The sequence below is a fragment of the Cricetulus griseus genome, chromosome 4, assembly GCF_003668045.3.
Source record: "Cricetulus griseus strain 17A/GY chromosome 4, alternate assembly CriGri-PICRH-1.0, whole genome shotgun sequence".
NCBI classification, from domain to species: Eukaryota; Metazoa; Chordata; class Mammalia; order Rodentia; family Cricetidae; genus Cricetulus; species Cricetulus griseus.
Genome location: NC_048597.1, coordinates 137,849,469 through 137,859,350, shown reverse-complemented (window position 1 = coordinate 137,859,350; position 9,882 = coordinate 137,849,469). Strand labels below are relative to the sequence as shown.

The 9,882-nt window shown below is 41.0% G+C and overlaps 1 pseudogene; it reads left to right on the top strand.

Annotated features, from left to right (window-relative positions):
- The first annotated feature begins 7,078 nt into the window (after positions 1-7,078).
- On the top strand, positions 7,079-8,317 carry LOC100772945 (annotated as a pseudogene).
- Positions 8,318-9,882: the final 1,565 nt, after the last annotated feature.

Here is a 9,882-nt window from a genome sequence, read left to right as displayed (position 1 = left end):
TTTTTTGTTTTTGGTGTGTGTGTGTGTGTGTGTGTGTGTGTGTGTGTGTGTGTGTGTGTGCTCAACTAGTTTATAAACTGATCATAGTTTATATCTATAATCATAAATTTCAAAATTCTTTAAAAGAACTGACATTTTAGTTTTTGAGACAGGGTTGAGGGGGGAATTCTGTATATAGAGTTTCTTTCTCGTCTGGCCCCATAGCCATTTAGCCTCAAATAAACATACTGACACTTATATTAATTATAAACTGTTTGGCCAATGGCTCAGGCTTCTTATTGACTACTTCTCTCTTAATTATTAACCCATTTCTATTAATCTAAGTATTTCCATGTGGTCTTGGCTTACTGAGAGAATATCCGGACCTGTTACTCCTTCTGTGGCTACGTGGCGTCTCCCTGGCTGCTTCTCTCTGCATCTTCTCCACAGAATTCTCTTGTCTGGTAGTCCTGCCTATACTTCCTGCCTGGTCAGTCAGTCAGTATTTTATTAATCAAACAATAAGAGAAACATATATACAGAAGAACATCCCCCATCAGGGTTCTGTGTGTTGTGGCTTTAAAATAGAACCCTGACGTTGCAAGGAAAGTGTTAGTAAACAGTAAGGGAAATGCCCAAATCAACTGCACGTAATTTTATTTACTTTTTTTATTTGAGACAAGGTCTCCATATGTAGCCTTGGCTTGCCTGGCACTCCCTGTGTAGAGACCAGGCTGGCCTTGAATTCATAGAGATCTCTCTGTTTCTTCCCCCTGAGTGCTAGGATTAAAAGCATGCATCACCACCTGGCTTTTCAAGGTGATTTTTAACTTATAGAGTGGTAATCCTTATAATTTGTCCACATAGAGCCCCAACAAATATGATAATGAACCTGTGCAACTAAGTGGATTAGAAATCAGAAATATATAGCCACAAAATAATTTAAAGCCATGTTTGCTCTGTCCTAGAAAAGTGAGCATCCCATTATACACTTTCCTTATTAAACTATTCCAATAAAATTGATTTACACAGAAAACAAAATTTTACTAAAGTATATGACCTAAATATGTATTTGGGGGTTTATAATTTATATTCATTTCACAGATCAACACTAATTATCATAAAAACATCTGGTCCAACTGATTAATTTTAGAGCTGGGGAAAGAGAGAGATTAATTGAATTAGATAGAGTGCCTAAGGTAGCAATGTCAGAACTCAAATATAGGATCCCTAAATCCCAGTGTGAGATCTCTTACATCATCTCATAGTTTGAAGATTAGAAATACACTTACTGATCTGTGTGTGTGTGTGAGTGTGTGTGTGTGTGTGTGTGTGTGTGTGTGTGTGTGTACATACAAGAGCATATATAGGTAGGTGTTGTGTGCTTCTGTGGGTGTTCATGAAAGTCAGGGTTCAACATTGTCTTTTGAGCCAACACCTCTCACTGGTAGCTGGGGCTTGTTCATTTGGCTAGGCTGGCCAGCCACTGTCTCCCAAGGACTGGAATTACAAGCATGTGCTGCCACACTTAGTGGAACTGGAAATAGAACTCAGGTTCACATAGATGTGAGGCAGGCACTTTATTGACCAAATCATCTTCCCAGCTATGTTGTGTCCTGAATGGCTTAGTCTTGGAAATCTGACTGGGGAGACTCAGGAACAAAGGAATGATAGACATGTGAAAAACAAAATGTGGGATTGGGTAGAAGGATACCTATTACACAATGAACAACCAACAACTCAGCTGGTTTATTATGTACAACACAAGGCAGAGCATATCTGGAGGGGAGCAGCCTCAGGCTGTACACAGAAGAAAGGAGGGAACTGTAGTTGATGTCTTATGTACACTGGTCTTAGGTAAAGGTCAATTGTTTATCATCACTCCTAGTTGGGCCAGAGGAAAGTTTTATCATTTCTCTGAGCCTTACTTGGGGAAGGCTTTGCTATCTCTGTTGGGTCTGAGGCATTAGGGTCCTTGACATGGCTGTGCTCATGTCAACAATACATCTTGACTCAGGAATTAACCTGTTCTTTACACAGCTTTCATTCCCTGTCATCATAATACATAAAAGAACTTTTGGGGAAATACTTACATAGCTCAGACACTTTTAAAATCTGGTGTTAGAGTCTGAAAATATGCTTTTTTCTTATTCAGTTTCATCATAGCAAACAGATGAGATTAAAACCATGGCTGGTTCTGAAAATTACATGCAACCCTTTATTCTCTCAGATGACACTTTCAGTATGTCTAAACCAATGGTTCTCAACCTTCCTATGTTGAGATCCTTTAATACAGTTCCTTATGTTGTGGTGACTGCCTACCATAAAATGATATTCATTGCTACTTCATAACTGTAGTTTTGATACTGTATAAAACAGGATCCAATGCTCAGTTTTCCAATAAGTATGCAAATGCAGGGAAAATTGAGCATTAGAGCCTGTTCTGGTTTGAAAGAAAATGGCCCCAAAGGGAGTGGCATGATTAGGAGGTGTGGTCTTGTAGGAGTAGGTTTGACCTTGTTGAAGGAAGTATGCCACTGTGGAGGCAGGCTTTGGGTTCCCACCTATGCTCAAGCCATGCCCAGTGAGAGAGACTACTTCTTGTTGCCTGTGAGACAAGAACTCTCAGATACCTCTCCAGCACCATTTCTGCCTGAGTGCTGCTTTGCTTCCAGGCATGGCAATAATGGACTAAACCTCTAAACTGTAAGTGAGCCACTACAATTAAATGTTTTCTCTTAAAAGAGTTATCATGGTCATGGTGTCTTTTCACAGCAATATAAACCTTAACAAAGACAGAAATTGGTATCAGGGACTGGGGGTGTAGCTGTGATAGGCCTGGCCATGCTTTTGTTTGAAGAAACATGAACTTTGGGACTGTGGATTAGAAAATGCTTGAAGTGCTGCTTAATGGACCATATTAGTAGGAGCGTGGAAGACAGTGGTGCTGAGGATGATTTGAACTGTGGGGGCTGGCTCAGAGGTTTCAGAGGAGAAGAATTTTAGTATGTTGCCTATAGATTGTTCTTGTGATATTTTGGTGAAAAATGTGGCTGCCTTTTGCCCCTGTCCAAAGAGTCTGCCTGAGGCTAAACTGAAGAGTTTTGGATTAATTCTGTTGGCAGGGGAAATCTCAAAATAGCCTAATATAGACTCCATCATGTGGCTATTAATGGTAATTCTAATGAATATTTATAATGAAAAGGAGCAAGCTAAGCAAGGAAAAATTCGAAATGTAGAAGAATTTGAGAAAAAATGGAACCAGGATGTAGAATGGCGCTAAATTCTGTGTTCAAGGAGATAAACAGATTAAGAAAAGGAATAAAGGAAGTGGTGACCACAGGGCAAGATTCCACCCAGCTAAGTTTCCAACTTGTGAAAAGTTGGAATTAAAGGAAAGCTTAAAGCCTGATGTGGTGTTGCATGCCTTTATTCCCAGAACTGGTTAGGCAGAGGCTGTCAGATCTCTGAGTTCAAGCCTGGTCTACAGAGCAAGTTCCAGAACAGTAAAGTTTAGACAGTGAAGGAAAGTATGGAAAAAGAAAAATTGGTCATGTTCCAGCCCCAGTAAGCAACACTACTTGGCAGCTTCTGCCATGTGGTTCTAGAGTTAAGGCTATAAAAAGGGGGCTGTGGAATTTGCTTCTAAGACTGAGGAAAGCTGCTTAGGCCAGACATGTGTCAGGGGTGTGCCTGAATGGAGGCCTATGGAGGCCATTGTGTGAAGCTGTGAAGTTGAAGCCTGAATTACCTTGGAGACCCCAAGAGGTTGGAGACGCCAGAGCTGTGGGGATACCTGACGAGGAAAGTAGCTAACAGGGAGTGGAACCAGATCAAGAGAAAGAAGTGTGTTACAGTCTACAAAGCTGAAAGGAGTTGGAGATCTGAAGAGTGCTTTGAAGTCAGACATGGAGACTTAGAATTTGGAGTTTATCCAGCTGGTTTTCAGTGTTGCTTTGTTCTGGTATTTCCTCACCATCCTCACTTTCCTCCATTTTGGAATGATAATGTATATCCTGTGCCATCCTATGTTGGAAGTATGTGATCTCTTTGATTTTTATTTTATAGGTGATTACAGTTAAAAGATTGCATGAATCTTAGAAGAGACTTTGAATTTTAGACTTGTATATAAGTTTGAGACTGTTATAGACTATGGGGACTTTTGAAGTTAGATTGAATGCATTTTTACATTATTATATGGCTACAAGCCATTTGGGATCGGGGAGTGGAATTGGTGGTTTGAAAGAAAATGGCTCCTAAAGGAAGTGGCACTATTAGGAGGTGTGGCCTTGTAGGGGTGGGTGTTGTCTTGTTGGAGAAATTGTGCCACTGTGACACCGGTTTTGAGATCTCATATATGCTCAAGCCATACCCCAGTGAGACAGACCATTTCCTATTGCCTGTGAATCAAGATGTAAGAATCTCAGCAGCTTCTCCAGCTCTGTCTGCCTGCATGCTGCCTTGCTTCCTGCCATGACAATAGCAGACTAAACCTCTGAAACTGTAAGTCACAATTAAATGTTTTCCTTTACAATAGTTGCTATGGTCATGGGGTTTCTTCATAGTAATAGAAACTAAGATAGTATCCTTGGAACATTTCATGACTTAAAAACAATGAGAGAATCGAGTTGCTACAGGAAGGATTGAATATTTCCTAGGCAAGCACTCTGCCTCTGAGCTACATTCCCAGCCCTTGGAACTGAATAGTCACAAAAATACATTAGATATTTAAGAACATTTAAACATATTTGGATGATGGGAGATGTCCTTCTGTATGCTGTGAATATATGTTTCTCTTATTGATTGGTGAATAAATGCTGATTGGCCAGTAGCCAGGCAGGAAGTATAGGTGAGGCTACCACACTAGGAGAATTCTGGGAAGAGGAATGAAGAGAGTGAGTCAGGAGAGACACCACGTAGCTGCTGAGGGAGCAAGAGATCCGGGCATTCTCCAGTAAGCCAAGACTACATGGAGATACATAGGTTAATAGACACGGGTTAATAATTAAAAGAGAGCTAGCCATTAAGAAGCCTGAGCCATAGGCAAAACAGTTTATAATTAATATGAACCTCTGTGTGTTTGTTTGGGAATAAACGGCTGCTGGACCAGGTGGAATAGAAACTTTGTCTTCATTTGGATCCAAGTTTTATTAATATAATTCTGTTTATGGTAAAAATATTATAACATTTAACTATATTAAAGACAAATAGCCTAAATATAAATGATATTCTAAGGAATCTAGCCACTGCAAAGAATCTGATTCACAAAGACATTCAAAAAGAGAAAAAGATCCAAAAGTCACTGAAGAAAATGAAGCTAATGGGAGGATGTGGCTGTTGCCACTTGGCTCTCACACTCTGGCCACATTGATTAATTTTTTGGCAGGAATTGTAATGCTATTGACATATGTATTATCCAGAAAAGTAATTTGATCCACTCTAAGGTTAGTCTATATGACCAAAGCTTCAAGGTTACATGTGGATTTCTTTTTTGGTAAAATGGTGGTTGTGAATCACCTTCTGTCTATGGCCAACCTATCATATTCCTTATTCCACTCTGTTGCAGATATTTCTGTGAGTTACAGGATATTAAATTATTTCCAGTCCTAGTGCTTAGGATCCTACATTACTTCATATGTTTGAGTTTATCTAAAGCTGCATATTATCCAACTTGGAACTCTATCTTTTGCTGAGAAGGTAAACTTGATATTTAAATCCCAGCTTCTCACTTGGAGTTCTGTCATCACCAAATTCTGTGTTTAGTTCCTCTATTTATAGTTTATAGAATGAAAAATGAATTCTGCTTTCATTGCTGTGTGAATTCAAATTCTTTTCATCTGACTTCACCATCCATTAGTTTCCCTGAACAGACAGGTAAATCAGCTTGTTGCCAACACTAAATTACAGTGAATACTAATGCAAGTGTTCATATTTAAGGGTACTTCAAACTGTCATAATTTCTAGAATGCCCTTTTTTCTGTTGGAATGATTCAGGGCTAAAGTACAACTATATTAAGCAATGATTTTTCTTCAAAAATTGTCTGCCCAGCCTAGCTTAGACAAGGCATCAAAGAAAAATTAAAAACAAGGAAGGGGCCAGGCAGTGGTGGCTCATGCCTTTTATCCTAGCATTTGGGAAGCAGTGGCAGGTGGATCTCTGTGTGTTTCAGGACAGCCTGGTCTATAGAGCTAATTCTAGGACAGCTAGGGCTGTTACACAGCGAAACCCTGTCTCAAAAACAAAACAAAACAATAAAAACCAAGGAAGGGAGCTTTTCCAGGCAGTAGATAGTCATCAGGCACTTACTGTGTGCTTTGAAGATATATGGTCTTGAAAATCCCTCACCTGAGACCATCTCTATAGCTGATGGTGCTTTCTTCTGTGCATAACGCTGCTACCTGGTTGACACTACTGTGAGAGGCAATGTAGAACTCCACTTCTGTAAAAGAACTGCACATGATCTCACGGTTTTTATTTGATTATTAGACTCTTAAAGTGATAGTTATTAAAATAAGTTTACAAACTGGTGCAATAAAGACTTCCTTTCCTTGGCAAATGAATTGTCTAGTTACGAAAAAATGAAGAAAATATGACACGTTTAGGGAGAACTGTTTCTCACCAGGCTATCTGACAGGAAATGCCAGGTCTTATTTATTAATTTAGAATTCTGTGAAGCTACTGGAGGTAGCTCGGCAGTTAGGAGCACTTGTTCTTGCAGGGGACCTGGGTTTGAATCTTAGCATCCTATGGTCACCATAGGGGATCTGAGCTCCAGGGGATCTGAGGTTTTCTTCTGACCTCCCAGGACACCAGACATGCACATGGTGCAAATATCTGTGAGCAAAACACTCATACATATGAAAAATATTTTTAAGTATAAAGAAAGAATATTGTGAATAAAGCTTTGCTCTCCACCTCTTTGACTGCAAACTTCGCCCAGCGATACTGAGTGGGGTGATGCAATGGAGACACCCAGCGGCTGGTGTGGTTAATGCAGCAACAGCACATTTCACAGGGTTGGCTTCCTGTTTTCTGGGTGTACATTTCCTCTTGAAAATCGACATTAAATATACGTACATGGAAATTCATTGACATAAAAATAAATAGTAGGCACATCACCATTAACCAGTACCTACAGCAGGTATATGAAGCCATTGACACTAGAGATGGAGCATCCTGTGCAGAGCTGGTGTCTTTCAAGCACCCTCATGTTGCGAACCCACGGCTCCAGATGGCCTCTCCAGAAGAAAAATGCCAGCAAGTTCTGGAGCCCCCCTGTGATGAAATGTTTGCGGCTTATTTAAGGTGTACCTGTGCCGTGGGGAATCACGACTTCATAGAGGCGTACAAGTGCCAGACAGTGATAGTTCAATCATTTCTGAGGGCATTCCAGGCTCATAAAGAAGAAAACTGGGCTCTGCCTGTCATGTATGCAGTAGTACTTGACCTTCGCATATTTGCCAATAATGCAGATCAGCAGTTGGTAAAGAAGGGGAAGAGTAAAGTAGGAGACATGCTGGAAAAAGCTGCTGAGTTCCTGATGAGCTGCTTCCGCGTCTGTGCCAGTGACACTCGTGCTGGCATAGAGGACTCTAAGAAGTGAGGGATGCTGTTCCTGGTGAACCAGCTATTTAAAATCTACTTTAAGATCAACAAACTCCATTTGTGTAAACCTTTTATCAGAGCCATTGGCAGCTCAAATTTGAAAGATGACTATAGTACTGCACAGAGGGTCACATACAAATACTATGTTGGGCATAAGGCCATGTTTGACGGTGACTTCAAGCAAGCTGATTAGTACCTGTCATTTGCCTTTGAGCACTGCCATCGCTCCAGCCAGAAGAACAAGAGGATGATTCTCATCTACCTGCTGCCAGTGAAAATGCTGCTCGGTCACATGCTGACCATCGAGCTCCTGAGGAAATACCACCTTATGCAGTTTTCAGAAGTGACCAAGACCATCAGTGAGGGCAATCTGCTGCTGCTCAACCAGGCGCTGGCAAAGCACAAGACTTTCTTCATCCGCTGTGACATTTTCCTCATCCTGGAGAAGCTGAAGATCATCACTTACAGGAACCTCTTCAAGAAAGTGAATTTGTTACTCAAAACTCATCAGCTGTCTCTAGATGCCCTTCTGGTGGCCTTGAAATTCATGCATGTGGAAGATGTGGACATTGATGATGTCCAGTGCATTCTGACCAACTTGATATACATGGGTCACATTAAAGGCTACATCTCCCATCAGCATCAGAAACTGGTTGTCAGCAAGCAAAACCCTTTCCTTCCACTGTCTAACGTGTGCTGATGACCAGACCCTGCAGACTGGAGTGCATCCCACAGCAGCTACAGTCCTCTGTAGCCCAAGTCCTCGTGCTTCTCCAGGGCCCTGGAGACAATATCTAGCACACATGTCTAGCCATGTTCTCCAAGGACCTGGATTCCTTTTGCTGAATGGACAGACAGACAACCTTGCTCTTGGCTGCTGCTAATGAACTCCTGGGAAGCAGACAGCTGTGCTTCAGTTTATGTATTGTTTATGGAGGCCGTCTTTGTAACATTTTGTAGCTTTTTTAAAAAGATAATCGAAATTTGTACAAAACACATTCTTAATGTATATTTCATGATATGTCTATTTTCATATGCAAAATTTGAGCATCTTGTGAGCTCAAAATGCTTGGTTAACTTGACTCCTTTTTTAAAAGTGGAATTTGGGGCTGGAGGGATGGTTTATTGGTTAGAACAATTATCCCTCCCCCTCATCAGAGGACGTGGTTTTGGTTCCCAACACCCACATGGTAGCTCACAGCCATCTGGAACTCAGTTGTAGGGGATCCAGTGCCCTCTTGTGGATTCTGTGGGCTCCTGTACATAGGTGCATGTAAACTCACTCAGGCACACAGACACACAAAAGTAAATAAATCTTCTTTTTTAAAAGTACAAAAAAATAGTGCTGGGCGTTGGTGGTGCACACCTTTAATCCCAGCACTCGTGAGGCAGAGGCAGGTGGATCTCTGTGAGTTCGAGACCAGCCTGGTCTACAAGAGCTAGTTTCAGGACAGCCTCCAAAGCCACAGAGAAACCCTGTCTCGAAACCCCGCCCCCCCCCAAAATAAAGTAAACCTGTGTCTTTAATGTCACTAAAAGACTAGGCCTTCACCTGAAGGTTGGAAAAAATGTATTTTTAAACACGAATGTAGATTCCTTTTTCATCATTGTGATTTAGGGAAGAATTCTTTAAGGATTCTTAAAGAGTAAAACTTAAAACTTGAGGGTTGAGGAGATGTCTCAGTGGGTAAAGTGCTTGCCACACAAGCATGAGGACTTGACTTTGATCCATAAGACCTACATAACAAGCCAGCATGGTGGTAACTCTTATAATCCTAGTGCTGGGAGAGAAAGGTGATCCATGGGGCCTGCTGGCCAGCCAGCCTAGTCTAAGTGGCAAGCCTTATGTCCCAGTCTCTATTTCAAAAAATTAGGTGTGGTCAGCTAATTAGATCTAATTGGAGATGGCTCAGTGGGTTAAAGCACTTATTGCTCTTGGAGAGGATGAGGACCTGGGTTCATTTCCAGAACCCACATAATGGCTCACAACCATCTGTGGCTCTAGTTCCAGGAGTACAGTCAATGTCTTCTGACTTCTCAGGTAACAGGCATGTATGTATGTGCTGTACAGCAAAACATTCATGCATAGAAATCTTTAGAAACAAAACAAAAAATTCCCTAAGGTGAATGGCTCTGAGAAATGATACCAGAAGTTGACCTCTGTTATCCACTTGCATGCATTCACACATGTACACATGTACCTGCTTACACACATGTACCTATACTCCATATGCACTCATGAACATGCATATATAACCCCATACATACATAAACACAAAATATTGAAACTTGAAAAT